At 42.6% G+C, this 15308-nt stretch overlaps 1 protein-coding gene across 4 annotated transcripts in view; it reads right to left on the bottom strand.

Annotated features, from left to right (window-relative positions):
• FAM222B (family with sequence similarity 222 member B) overlaps nt 1-14498 on the bottom strand; it is a 69957-nt gene extending 55459 nt beyond the window's left edge. For 2 of the 4 annotated variants that reach the window (XM_044744299.2, XM_070482687.1), the window contains exons 1-2: nt 14351-14444; nt 3038-3129 (exon numbers count right to left, since the gene is read on the bottom strand). The gene's annotated coding sequence lies outside the window, so the exon portion shown is untranslated. Of the gene's footprint in view, nt 1-3037; nt 3130-14350 lie in introns of all 4 variants that reach the window. The other 2 variants (XM_014862069.3, XM_014862064.3) reach the window with 2 other exon arrangements.
• Between the last annotated feature and the right edge of the window lie 810 nt (nt 14499-15308).

The following is a 15308-nucleotide window of genomic DNA, read 5'->3' as shown; positions in this document are numbered from 1 at the left end:
AGTTCATCCCTCCTTAGCTTTGTACTGGGAATGTTTGATCTGCTGATCTTTGTAACCTCCTAGATCTTAAACGCCATACTCTCAGAGAGGTATTCCCTATTCTTACAATTTAAAGTAGCTACCCATTCATTCTCTACTGCATCACTCTATTTTAATTCTTTGAATAGTATTTATCATTAACTGATTTTTAAAAAGTTATTTGTCGTCTACCCTTACTAGAATATAACTTCCCTAAGAGTAGGAATTTTGTCTATTTTGTTTACCAGTGTACTGCTAGTGCCCAACATAGGCAACAAACTCAATAAATTTGGCGAGCTTTAGTTGTTGGGTGCTAAAGTTAAAAAGACATAACCCCTACTGACAAAGAGCTCACAATCCAGCTGCAGAAACAAAACAACGTTTAAATAATATATGTAATGCCACAGGATAATAAAATGTCAAAGTAGTCCAGGAGCAGCAGTGATTAATTCTGCCTTGGGAACTGGGAAAACTTTACAGAAGAAATGAGCTATGAGCTAATTCCTAAAGATTAACTAGTAGATTCACCAGATTATTGGTTATGTTTTTGTCTGTCTGTCTGTTTTAGAGAAAGTGTCCTTGGAGGAAAAGAAAATAGCTTGAGCAAAAACATAATGAGGAAAGGAGGAAGGAAAATGGAATCAAGCATCTGCTATGTATCAGGCACTGTGGGTAATGAAGGGTCTTAAAGAGAAAGGGCATAAGCAGTCTTACAATTTAGGAATATCAGGAGTTTTACAATTTAGGAACATCACAAGTTAGGAATATCACTCTTAGAGAGTAGTCTTACAATTTAGGCAGTGTGGTGGATTGACTGAAGGGGTGATAAGACTTGAGGAATGCAGACCAGTTAGAATGATAAGCACAACTGTCCAAGGGAGAAATGAAAATGGTCTAATCCAAGACTTCAGCAATATGGTTGGAAAGGAAAAGGCAGATTTAGGAGAACTTCAAGGTTAAAATCAGACCTAGAGATCAATCAGATATGACTGATAACGGAGAAGGAAAAACCAAGATCAAATTCAAAGTTTTTTTTTTTTTTTGGAAGATTAGCTCTGAGCTAACATCTGCTGCCAATCCTCCTCTTTTTGCTGAGGAAGACTGGCCCTGAGCTAACATCCGTGCCCATCTTCCACTACTTTATATGTGGGACGCCTACCACAGCATGGCTTGACAGGCGGTGCCATGTCCGCACCCAGGATCCAAACTGATGAACCCCAGGCCACCGAAATAGAACGTACGCACTTAACCACTGTGCCACTGGGCCAGCCCCAAAGTTTTTTTTTTTTAAAGACTTTATTTTTCCTTTTTCTCCCAAAGTCCCTCAGTACATAGTTGCATATCTTTAGTTGTGGGTCCTTCTAGTTGTGGCATGTGGGACGCCACCTCAGCATGGCCTGATGAGTGGTGCTATGTCTGCACCCAAGCTCAGAACCAGCGAAACCCTGGGTTGCTGAAGCAGAAGCCGCGAACTTAACCACTCAGCCACGGGGCCAGCGCCCCAAAGTTTTTTAATTTAGGCAATGTGTAGCTATCAATATCATTCAACTAGGCAGGGACTCTACAAGGTTTAGATTTTTCAGGGAGGATAATGACTCGGAGGTGCCTATGGGATGTCCAGGTGGGTTTTGGAAATACAGGCCTGGATTGCAGGGGAGAAAGGGAGGGAGAGAAAGGGAGAGGAAGGGAAACAGGGAGAGAGGGAGAGAGAAAGAGAGAGATTTGAGTTAAATACAGAGATTTGGAGGATGTGTCTGTGTGTGTAGTGTGCAACACCTGTGAAAATAAAAAAAGAAGGTAGCTAAGAACAGAATTCTTGGGAACACCAACATTTAGGGAATGGACGGAAGAAAAGGAGACTAAGAAGGAATAAGAAGTAACCAAGGAATAAGAGAAGAAGGAATAAGAGAAAAACCAAGAGTGGACGGTATCACAGTTTAAAGAAGCAGAGAGGAAAAATAAACTAAGGTCTGAAAAGTGTCGGGGCAGGCCGGGTGGCACAGCGGTTAAGTTCTCAGGCTCCAGTTCGTTGGCCCAGGATTTGCCAGTTCAGATGTCGGGCATGGACCTAGCACCACTTCACAAGCCATGCTGTGGCAGGCATCCCACATACAAAGTAGAGGAAGGTGGGGACAGATGTTAGCTCAGGGCCAGCCTTCCTCAGAAAAAAGAGGAGGATTGGCAGCAGTTAGCTCAGGCCTAATCTTCCTCAAAAAACAAACAAACAAACAAACAAAAAAGGACTGAAAAGCATCATCTGGGTTTGACAATTAGGTCACTGAGCAGAGCAATTTCAGTGGAGTGGTGGGGACAAAATCAAATTATGTGCTTGAGAAACAAATAGGCTGTGAGAAGGTGAAGAGAACAGGGGGAAGACTCCTTTTATGAACAGGAAAGAAAATAAGCAGTAACTGGGGGCAAGACAGGGACACAGTTGGGGAAAAGAAAAAGACAGAAAGATTGATGATCCAGATGAAGGAGAAATAGTGATGCAACATCACAGAGGGATTCACAGCACATGCAAGAAAGGAAAAGCCAACACGAGTATGAATACAGTAAACTCCACAGGTGTGGAAGAAAGAAATAAAGATAATGTCCATTTGATAGCCTTCGAGAAAAAGGTCAGGGGAGAATAGCATTCAAGGACTAGAGATCAACTAGATTAACAATTTACCAAGAACAGGCAAAATTTAGGTGAGACGCAGGAGCCTAACCAGACACTCAACGATCCCCTACTAAGAAGAATGATCTTACCTTATCTAAATAAAAATCTTTATTTAGAAACTTGAGATCTGGTGGAAAATCAGAGTAGTTGTGGAAAAAAAGAGCAGAGACATGGTCCAGAAACAATGGCAAATAGTTCAAATTGCCTCTCAAGAGAAAGCAGTAGCAGAGGGAAGAGGATGGATGCCAAGCAGAGGGGGAAACGCTCTTAATCAATATTGGACCTGGTCCAGCTGCCTAAAAATCACAGCCAATATTCTCAATGTCTTCCCAAATCTGAAAATTCCATACTCACCTGGAGGCTGTAACACACAATGTGCAAGAATATTAGGGATGTCTCCTGCCACAATATTCTGAGTGTCCAAGCTTCAGTCCGTTAAGTAATTCCTGGGAGAACAGACAGCTTGGCTAGACTTTGGATAAGATCCACGTAGCCCCCAATTAACTTGATAAATCTCACAAGTGAATATTTTTTCATTTACTGAAGTGGAAAATATTTCTTTAGCTGACACAGCAGTGTCCTAGGATAGGAAGAGGAGAATGGGGAAAGAAATCTAGTAGCATCATGCTTGGCAATAAGCAAACTTAGCAAACAGAATAGAAAATAACTAGCAAAGTATTCCTGAAGTCTGAAGAATCAGAGTACACAACTGCATTTCAAAGTAAAATAAAGAAATTCTAAAGGACCTAAAATTTCCACTCAGAGACTTTTCACAATGTACCTTTTAAACTATTTAAAATATATTCAAAAAAGAAATAAAGTTTAAAAATTCAAATATATTTTGGAAATTACATTTCTGGAATTCTCTCCCTCTTCTGCCCCCCAGATTTTTTAAATTTTACACAATAAAATTCATTTTTTAGTGTTCAGTTCTAAGAACATAAATGCATAGTCATGTAACTACAACAAAAAGCAAGATACAGGAGCTGGCCCGGTGGCCAAGTGGTTAAGTTCGTGCGCTCCGCTGCAGGTGGCCCAGTGTTTTGTTGGTTCGGATCCTGGGCACGGACATGGCACTGCTCATCAAAACACGCTGAGGCAGTGTCCCACATGCCACAACTAGAAGGACCCACAATGAAGAATATGCAACTATGTACTGGGGGGCTTTGGGGAGAAAAAGGAAAAAAAATAAAATCTTTAAAACAAAAAAACAAGATACAGAACAGTTCTATCACCCAAAAGCCCTTCCTCAGGCTACCCCTTTGTAGTCAAACGCTCCCCTATCCTTAACCTGAGGGAATCATTGATCTGTTCTCCACTGTCCCCACTGTTTTGAGTTTTCCAGAAAGTCATACAAATTTTTTTTTTAAGATTTGATTTTTCCTTTCTCTCTCCAAATCCCCCAGTACATAACTGTGTATTCTTAGTTGTGGGTCCTTCCAGTTGTGGCATGTGGGACACCGCCTCAGCATGGCCTGATGAGCGGCACCATGTCCGCACCCAGGATTTGAACCAGCGAAACCCTGGGCCGCTGAAGTGGAGCGCGAGAACTTAACCACTCGGCCACGGGGCTGGCCCCCAGAATGTCATATAAATTCAATCATATAGTGAGTAGCTTTTTGAGTTTGGCTTCTTTCACTTACCATAACGCATAAGAGATTCATTCATGTTATTATGCATAGAAATAGTTCCTTGTTATTGCTGAGTAATATTCCATCATATGGATATATCACAGTTGGTTTATCCATTCTCAAGTTGAGGGACATTCAGATTGTTTTCAGTTTTGGGTGAATACAAATAAAGCTGCTATAAATATTCACATGCAGCTTTTTGTGTCACAGGTTGTCATTTCACTTGGGTAAATACTTGGGTCATATGTTAAGGGTATGTTTTACTTTATAAGAAATTACCACAGTGTTTCCCAGAAGTTCCAGTTGTTCCACATCCCCACCAGTCCATAATCTAGTCGGTTTTCTTCTTTTGTTGTTTTTTAAGCCTTTCTAATAGGCGTATCTCGTTATGATTTTAATGATTTTTTTTATGCTTTTTCTCCCCAAATCCCCCCAGTACATAGTTGCATATTTTCTTAGTTGTGGGTCCTTCTAGTTGCAGCATGTGGGCCGCTGTCTCACCGTGGCCTGACGAGCAGTGCCATGTCTGTGCCCAGGATCCAAATGGGTGAAGCCCTGAGCCGCCGCAGTGGAGCGAGCCAATTTAACCACTTGGCCATGGGGCCGGCCACGATTTTAGTGATTTTAATTTGCATTTCTTTAATGACTAAGATATTGAGCGTATTTTCATGTGCTTATTTGCCATTCATATATCTTCTCTGGTGAAGTCACTCTAATCTTTCACCCACTTTTTTTTTTTTTTAGTGGTGGTGCTTGCTTTCTTCTTTTTTTTTTTTTTTAAGATTTTATTTTTTCCTTTTTCTCCCCAAAGCCCCCGTGTACATAGTTGTATATTTTTAGTTGTGAGTCCTTCTAGTTGTGGCATGTGGGACGCCGCCTCAGCATGGCTTGATGAGTGGTGCCATGTCCGTGCCCAGGATCCGAACCAGTGAAGCCCTGGGCCTTCACAGTGGAGCGCGCGCACTTAACCACTCGGCCACGGGGCGGCTCCCTGCTTTCTTCTTAATGAGTGTTGAGCTCTTTATACATTCTGGATACAGGTCCTATGATTCATATATGATTTGCAAATATTTTCTCCCAATCTGCCATGTCTTTTCATTAATTTAACAATCTCTTTTACAGAGTAAAAGTTTTAAACTTTGATGAAGCCCAATTTATCAATTTTTTCCTTTTATGGATCTTGCTTTCGGTGGTGTATCTAAGAACTTATTGCCTAACTCAAGATAACAAGGATTTTCTCCCTTTTCTTCTCAATATTTTATAGTTTTCCATTTTACGTTTAGATCCGTGATTGATTTTGAGTTAATTTTTACATAATGTGTGACGTGTAGGTTAAAGTTCTTTTTTTTTTTGCGTATGATATCTAGTTGTTCCAAAAACTAGTTGTTGAGAAGACTATCCTTTCTCCATGGACTTGCCTTGCACCTCTGTCAAAAATCAAATAGCCTTGGGACCAGCCCAGTGGCACAGTGGTTAAGTGAGCACGTTCCCGCTTCCGCAGCCCAGGGGTCGCCAGTTAGAATCCCGGGTGCAGACATGGCACCGCTTGGCAAGCCACGCTGCGGGAGGTGTCCCACATATAAAATAGAGGAAGATGGGCACGGGCATTAGCTCAGGGCCAGTCTTCTCAGCAAAAAGAGGCGGACAGGCAGATACTAGATCAGGGCTAATTTTCCTCAAAAAAAAATAGAGGAAGATGGGCACAGATGTTAGCTCAGGGCCAATCTTCCTCAGCAAAAAGAGAAGGATTGGCAGCCGATGTTAGCTCAGGACTAATCTTTCTCAAAAGAAAAGAAAAGAAAAAGGGCTGGCCTGGTGGCGCAGCGGTTAAGTGAGCACATTCCACTTCGGTGGCCCGGGGTTCGCTGGTTTGGATCCTGGGTGCAGACGTGGCACCAACTGGCAAGCCATGCTGTGGTAGGCGTCCCACATATAAAGTAGAGGAAGATGGGCACGGATGTTAGCTCAGGGCCAGTCTTCCTCAGCAAAAAGAGGAGGATTGGCAGCAGATGTTAGCTCAGAGCTAATCTTCCAAAAAAAACAAAAAAAAAACCAAAAAAGATATATAAATGTTATTTGGTAGAAAAATTGAAAACACAATAAAAGACATGCTGTTTATTTCAAATAGTGAAAATAAAAATGTTAAACTTCTCGTACTTTACAATGGTCCCTCTGCTGCCAGTAATTTTTCCTAACTCCTCACCTAACTCCTACTCACCCTTCAGGTCTTACCTTGGACATTCCTCCAGATCCACAGCCTTTCTTGACCTCCCAAATATGGATTAAGGGTTAACATGTGTCCATTGCACCCTGAGGTCCCCTATCATCACTCTTAACACATTATATTCTATAACTGACAGTTAACTTGTCTGTTTCTCCCATCAGGACATAAACTCTGGGTGGGCAGGAAATAGCTACACTAGCTACTTCCTTCTTCGCTCCTAGCACACAGTGGGCAACGCATAAATCTTTGTTTTGAATGACAGCAAGATAGAGAGGAAGCTAAAAAGAGGATATCCTACTTTGCAGACATACAGTAAAAGGAAACCTCCAAGAGTAGAAAGTGATAGCAGTTTTTAAAAAGGAGAGATCTTCAATAAATACATGAAGAGATGAAGGGCAAAACTACAGATTAAAAGATAAATAGGAGACATATGTAAACCATAATATTGGGGCTGGCCCAGTGGCGCAGTGGTTAAGTTCACACATTCCGCTTCAGTGGCCCGGGGTTTGCCGGTTGGGAGCCCGGGTGCGGACATGGCACCGCTTGGCAAGCCATGCTGTGGCAGGTGTCCTACATATAAAGTAGAGGAAAATGGGCATGGATGTTAGCTCAGGGCCGATCTTCCTCAGTAAAAAGAGGAGGATTGGCACCAGATGTTAGCCCAGGGCTAATCTTCCAAAAATAAATAAATAAATAAATAAATAAAAAATGCTTAGCTAAAATCTACCAACAACTTTGGATACTCTGCATATTCCTTCTTTTCATAAAACATGTCTCTGCTTATATTTCAAAATCATGAACTATAATAAAAGCACCTAAATTATACCAAATTGTCCTTCCAAAAAGCAACAACAGCATGTATATCTTTTGCTTGCCATCAGGTATATTTATGTCAGTGTTTTCAGGTCTTATATAACTGGTGAAAAAACTATGGGGTAGCAGAAAACTGGACAGAGTTAGTTTGCTTAGGTTCCCAATCCCAACTCTGAACTAACCTGACATCATTGGTTCAAAATTGTCCTGTGGTCTTCAAACCAAATATTCTGAGGTTGTGGTTTATAAAAATCACCTAGTTTCTAATCTAAAGCACTCAGCGGAAAAGATCCCCTTTTTTTCCATATTTATAATGGAACTGATTTAGAAAAGGTAGTTTTTCTAAGTTTGGTAAACCACTGAGAATAGGAAAAGAAGATGTACAGCTGACATGCACACTAATTTCCTTTTATTGAAAATTTTACAAACCTATATATGCTTTTAAGCATGAATGATATCTTTATTTAAAAGTAATACCATTCTTCCCATTAAGGTGAGAGGTTTTGTGTTTTACTCTTGTTTGCAGTCTGAAAACTGCTAATTTAAACCAAGTACATAGCACATTAAAAAATGGAAAAACAAGGAAAAAGATTAGCACTGTATGAACTACTATAGAGAAGGTACTTAGTGCCACATTCCCATAAAGCCAACCCCTCCTGATGATGTGAACGAACATATAAAGCAACTAGAGCTTAGATTCACAGGGTCATCACACTGGCTTTAACTATTACTTACACCCTAATGATTTCTAGATCTGCATCTTCATTCTAAACTGTTCTACGGAACTCAAGACCCAAATATCCAGAAGCCTACTGGACATTTGCTCCCAGATTTCCCAGACACCTCAAATCTAATATACCAAAATCAAATGCATTTTCCCTGAAACGTAACATTCTCCTACTCCTGTATTCCCTACCTTGGTTAACGACATCACTGTCCACTTGGTGGCCCAAACTAGCAATTTCACATCCATCTTCGACAACTCCTCCCTTACATACTCACAACAGAAAGTCAGTAAAATCCTTCTAGTCAGTCTCCTAAAAAGCTCTTTAATTTGTCTACAGTTTCACCATTACCACTGTAACTGAGATCTTCAATATCTCTCAAGTGATCATCACACCAGTCTCATAACCAACTAGTCTCTGCAGCCAATTTCAATTTTTAAAATCTAACTTCCACACTGTCAACAGTGTTACTTTTCTTTCTTTCTTTCTTTTTTTTTTTGAGGAGCATTAGCCCTGAGCTAACACCCACCACCAATCCTCCTCTTTTTGCTGAAGAAGACTGGCCCTGAGCTAACATCTGTGCCCATCTTCCTCTACTTTATATGTAGGATGCCTGCCACAGCATGGCTTGCCAAGCGGTGCCATGTCCGCACCTGGGACCGGAACCTGCGAACCCTGGGTGGCCAAAGTGGAACGAGCGAACTTAACCACTGTGCCACCTGGCTGGTCCCAGTGTTATTTTTCTTAAATAGTGATCCGAAAGTGTTCCTTACCTGGTTTAAAACTCTCCGATGACTCCCTAGCACCTAAGAAATAAAATTCAGACCCTTCAACAAGGCCATCCACAATTGGGCTCCAACGCATCTTTCACCTCTCTTCCTTCCATTCTTTCCTCATACTCCATGATCTAGCCATATTAAACCACTGGCCCACAGGCCCCTACTCTTATACCTCTGTACCCTTGTACAAGCGGTTCTCTGCACCTGAAACACTAACCTCTCCAATCTTTTTTTGCTGAAGCAGCCAAATTGTATTTATCCTTCAAGGCCCAACTGACTCTTCCTCCAGGAAGCCTTCTCCAACCTTCCCCACCCTCCCCGCGCCCCCTCCCCCTGCCAGTAAAACCAATGCTCCCACAGCACTTAGTGCAGATCTCTTACTGTACTGATTCATAATTACTTTTGTGTCGGTCTCTAATTAAAATGTGACCTCTTTAAAAACAAGTGTTATGTCATTCATATTTTATTCCCAGTGCCTAGCATAATGCCTAAGACACAACAGGCACTTAAATATCTGCTGAACAAATCAACTACAACACCTCTCTTTCCTTTTTTTTTTTGAGGAGAATTAGCCCTGAGCTAACATCTGCCGCCAATCCTCCTCTTTTTTTTTGCTGAGGAAGATTGGCCCTGAGCTAACATCCGTGCCTGTCTTCCTCTATTTTATATGTGGGACGCCTACCACAGCATGGCCTGCCAAGCAGTGCCATGTTGGCACCTGGGATCCAAACCAGCAAAGCCCAGGCCGCCAAAGTGGAACATGCACATTTAACTGCTGTGCCACCGGGCCAGCCCCTACAACACCTTTCAATGAGACCACACAGTCCAAAAAGCTTAAGAGATTCAAGCCTGGTTTTGGCTTAACGGTGAAAAGAAAAGACACTACACAAATTTAAGCTTATGTTATTTCTTGTTTTTCATATTATTCCCTACTAGCTTCAGGGTTAGTTACTAGAAAATTAGTAACTAAGTCTTTTAAATCACTCCTTAAATGACCTAAATTTCCTCATGAAACAGTACAATCCAGTGCTGCACCAAACCACCATTTTATAACTGAGCTATCAAATCTGATAACTTATTACCCTCCTTGTATTAAGTGCATCTTTAATAAAGAAAACTTAGCATTTTTTCTGTCAAGTTGCATTCCTTTTCACCCTAAGTTATTAAACTCTGAAAGGGACATAACCAAGACCTTGATAGGCAATGAAAAGACAGAAATAGATATTAAACACTTCTCTGCTGAGAAAGCGTTCACCTCTCACCAAGAATACAGTGACTTCACACTTATGTCCCCTCTGCTCAGCTATAAAGCTTCAGCCCTCCCCCTGGCCACTTTGCTTCTCACACTCATTCACTTTCCAATTTATTATATTAGAATCATCTTTTTACAGTTGCTATAATATTTTAGGACTTTAAACCCAAGAATTAGGCTTATGTCTCTTCTGAAAATGTTCCAAGCTTCCTGTCCTGCTCTGCTGCATTATACACTGTTACTCTGCCAAAGTCTTAGCTCATTTCCTCCTCCTGCTTGTCCTGATACGGTGGTACACATCAATAATGCCCTCTCCCTTCCCATTTTCAGACTTCACTGTCTGCCTGGAACGCCCTATCTTCCTTTTTCATCTGTGAGGGCCTGTCATGCAAGTTCAATGCAGGAGACCTTTACTGACAATACCTGCACCCAGCCTTCCATCAACTCTCATAACAAGTTGTACCTCCCTCTAATATAGCACTTACTGTACTTCAATTCTAAGACACACTTTTTGCCCCCAAATTTCTCTGAAAACAGGATATATCTTACAAGTGATGGCATGCAGTCTCATGGGCAGCATTTCTTCTTTCTTAGTGGTACATAAAATAACTGTGAGCCTTACAATCATTGGCACCACAGATCTGACGGAATAAGGTATGACATTCTATTATAATTACTTTGTATACTTCTGTTTTCTCCATTAGACTGTAAACTCCCAGAGGGCAGGGGCTATGTCATAATCGTCTTTGACCAGCAAAGATTTGGGCACAAGGACAGTGTGTATCCAACAAACACTAATAATAATCAGCATTTATTTAATCAAGTAGTATACTAAACACTTTACATGTATTAACACATTTAACCCTCAAAACAAATCCCATGAAGTAAGTACAATTATTATCTTCATTTTATAGATGAGGAAATTGAGATAAAGACACATAGGTAAGTTGTTCAAAGACACACAAAGTTGCAGAAATTTGAACCCATGTTTGCTGATTACGATTCATACTGTTTATCATTTTTCCATTCAGCAAAGATTTAAAGAGCACCTACTCTAGGCCAACTACTGTGCTAAACCCTGAACCCTAAGTCCAATCTTGAACCTTTCCCCTCCAAACATCAGGACCAACCTATAAATTCACTAAGCTAAATCCACTCTCCTTTCTACTTTTCCTTTTTAATATCGTCTCATACAGTCCTCCTTTGAAGTTGTTAGAACTCTATAAAGAACCAAAACAAATGACAAAAAACAAACAAATCTGTGTGCTCTATTATTAACTAACTGTAAAAATATCACAAAAGAAACTTCAGTTAAGGAATGGGTGGCAAGATCAGAAGGGCTCTTAAGAAACAAAGATTCTGTTTATAAGCAAATATTCTCAGTAAAAGAGAGAGTGAGGTAAAAACACCATAATTTTTAAATAGACTGTTTTAAAAAGTTTTCCCCGAGGCATGAGATGCTTTTTAAAGAAAAATGGTTCATTTTATCAGAATAAAAATGAGCTAGCAGGGGCCGGCCGGGTAGCACAGCGGTTAAGAGCTCACATTCCCGCTTCGGCAGTCAGGGGTTCACTGGTTCGGATTCTGGGTTCGGACATGGGACCACTTGTCAAGCCACGCTGTGGCAGGCATCCCATATATAAAGTAGAGGAAGATGGGCACGAATGTTAGCTCAGGGCCAGTCTTCCTTAGCAAAAAGAGGAGGATTGGCAGCAGTTAGCTCAGGGCTAATCTTCCTCAAAAAAAAAAAAAGAGCTAGTAAACCTCATTCCTTTTATTTTAGCCCTTGCTATACCAGGGATTCAGGATCCTTACATCCCCACATTAAACAGACTGCTCACACAACAGGCAACCAAGGCACACAACTGACCATCCCTCTCTCTCCCCCAGAGGAAGACTCCTCATTTGGTAATACATAAAAGTAACCACAAATAGAAAAAAGACTAGGAGAAAAGGACAGGAAATTGTCATCACAGCTGAACAAATCTCTATCATTTTAACATAACATGGATGGCATTTATGGACTTGCCTGAAATGATGGAAATTTCCAATAGAGGGAAAAATGCATTATCAAAATTAAAAATAAATGTCCAATTATTAACAATAAAACAAGCTGGCTAGGCCAGCTCAAATATTTTATACTTCTACTTCCTCTTCCATGTGGTAGTCAAAGGTGACCTATAATAACAATAACAAATATTTTCTTTTTTAAGCTAACCTCTAAAAAAGGATAATCTGTGCTATGGACAGAGAATTTATTGGGAGAGCCAAGGAACTAGAGCAAAAAGTTAAAAATGATATATCATTGTGCATTTCCAGGAAAGAGAGGTAAAACACATTTTACCAGATAGAGAAGTTAAAGACAAGCAGGGCTCATTTGCCCCATTCCCATAAAATAATCCATTCTCCTTATCTGTGAATCTTCAAGAATCTAGTACTGGGGCCAGCCCTGTGGCTGAGTGGTTAAGTTCGCGCGCTCAGCTTCGGGGGCCCAGGGTTTCGCCAGTTCGGATCCTGGGCACGGACATGGCACTGATCATCAAGCCATGCTGGGGTGGCATCCCACACACCACAACTAAAAGGACCCACAACTAAACATACACAACTATGTACCGCGGGGCTTTGGGGAGAAATTGGAAAAATTAAAAAATCTTTAAAAAAAGAATCTAGCACAGCCACTCCCTACCTTCACTTAGATGAAAGACAACTTAACTAATTTCCAAAAGGCCTCTACATTTCAAGCTCTCAGTCCTCAGAGCCAGCAAAACTGAAGCATCCATCTCTTTCTGTTCTTTAGAAAGGAGTTCACCTCTCCTTCAAAAGCTGTTGCTAGAAAGCCATCTTCTCTCTCTGGAAGCACACAGTTTAACTCTGTCCTTTGCTTTGTCTACCTTAAACAACAACAAAGCCTCAGGAGTGCTCCTTCAGCCTCTCAGAAAAGAATCAGCCACCTCTTGGGCTCTTGCACAGCTTTCTCTGAGGGACATTCCACCCTGCAGGTTCCACAGGCAGGATAACAAAAAGTGGAGCTGAAAAGCTGCTATATGCTTATCTGACCTCCAAAATAGAGACAGAGCCCTGGGGCAACCAGAGACTCCTTGGCAAAGGAAAACTTTTTTACAATTTAAAAATAACAAATTGTATTAGCACATCCCTCACTGGGCAGCCCTCCCAGCTTGTCTCAAACTAGTTTTCTCAACTCATAATAAAAAGCTCATTAGTCCCAACTGTGTTACAAGGGAAGGAACCTGACTGAGCTGCATTCAGAAAGCATTTAACATACTGGCCCTCCATTCTCTATTTCCTTCCTCTTGGGAAAGGAACTACATACCATTTGTAAAAATGCCTAAGAGTATGGTATTTTTTCCTACACAAGTCTGAGGGTTAAGTTGTCACATTACAGAACAAACTGGGATTTCTACACACGATCTGCTGTGCCTGTGCGAAAGCACATACGTGCCAATCGAGGTTTTACAAACAATATGCTTCGTCTTGACAAAGACGTCAGTCATTCCAATAATAATGGTTAGGTCTAAAATCCAGTAATATTGTTGGTGACACAGTAACATCAGCACAGTGTTTACAATTTACATTTTCATAAGCAATCTCAATCACACACATGATGCTTGCAATAGCCCTTGGAAGTACTACATCTTCCACAGGTTCAGAAAGGTTAAGTAGGACCTGCCCCAAGTTATCTACCAGCTTTATCAGTAGTGGACGTGGGTTCGAACCTGTCGTACTCTAAGCCCCCAGCCCTTTTCCCAAGACCCCTCCCAGCTTTAAACAGAGGGCTGTTGACTCCCATCCTTTACCCAGAGCAGCCTATTAGTCCGGGCGACCGGCACTTCCCTGCCTGGATCAGAGGTGGCTTTTTCAGCTCCAGCAGGGTTTTCATCCTCCACCACCCTCCCCCCACGACCATTCTCTGAAAGAAGCGGAAAGGGAGAGGCGACCGAAAGCTCCTGGGGGAAGGGACGATGACAAATGGGAGAGCGCGGGACACTGCCGCGGACTCCTTCTCTCTGCAGAGTGCACCCCCTTCCCTCCGCCACGCTGTCCAGCCCTGGGGCCAGCGATCTGACCACCCGTGCCCCAAATTCGCTCATCATCACCTCGAACTGTCCCTCCCCCACGCCCCTTCGCCTCCAACTGGCAGAGCCCACCCGCTAAGTCGGGGTATCCTTCCACCAAGTCACTCCCCTTCCCTCCCGTCGCCCACTTCCCTTCCGCCACCACTCACTGTCGGTGACTGGGCCCGGCCCTCATGGCTGCTCGGTAGCCGCCCGCCGCTGCCACCGCTGCTCCACGCCCCGGCTCCTCAGTCGCCGCCGCCGCCGTCGGGACTCGCCGGGAGCCGCTCCTGCGCCTGCGCAGTTCGGAGTGCCGGGGCCCTCTCGGGCCGCCCGCGCCTGCGCAGCCCGCGCTGGGGGCGTCTTCTTCAGTGCCTGATGCCTTGGATACCTGTGTCTCAGGTAGACATGGCCGCAGGCCTCAAGGACTTGTTCGGCTTAGAGGCTTTGGCGGCTGCCCCAGCGTTTGAGGACTCCGGAATATCTTGCCTAGGTTATTAAACCCTTGGACCGCGGTGCCCATAAGGAGCCATAGACTTAAGGGCACTTCCAGGGTTCTGGATCCCACTTGCACTTAAAGGCCTAAATTCAGGTCCTTTGAGGTGACCACTGATAATAAGTTTAGATTTCTTTCAAGAAGACAGTCACATCTAGAATCCATTGGAGGTAATTGTGTAAGAGGTGACTTTGACATCCCAGAATACAGTACTGGCCAGAGTTGCTCAGGGAACCTTGTCCAGGAGGTGACTGCACCTAGAACGCATTGGGACACTGCTATGTTCAGTCCCTTTATCAAGCACATACTGTTTTCTTGTGTTTTTTGTGTTTTGTTTTTTTTTTTGAGGAAGATTAGCCCTGAGCTAACATCTGCTGCCAATCCTCCTCTTTTTGCTGAGGAAGACAGGCCCTGCACTAACATCCATGCCCATCTTCCTCTACTTTATATGTGGGACTCCTGCGACAGCGTGGCTTGCCAAGCGGTGCCCTGTCCACACCCGGGATCTAAACCAGCAAACCCCGGGCCGCCAAAGCGGAATGTGTACACTTAACCGCTGTGCCACCAGGCCGGCCCAAAGTGCATACTGTTTATTGGACGAAAATGTTCTAGGCATCTCATATAGGCCATCG

The sequence above is a fragment of the Equus asinus genome, chromosome 13 (assembly GCF_041296235.1).
Source record: "Equus asinus isolate D_3611 breed Donkey chromosome 13, EquAss-T2T_v2, whole genome shotgun sequence".
In the NCBI taxonomy this organism is placed as follows: domain Eukaryota; kingdom Metazoa; phylum Chordata; class Mammalia; order Perissodactyla; family Equidae; genus Equus; species Equus asinus.
The sequence above is the reverse complement of the archived record's forward strand: the minus strand, read 5'-3'. Positions and strand labels throughout refer to the sequence as shown.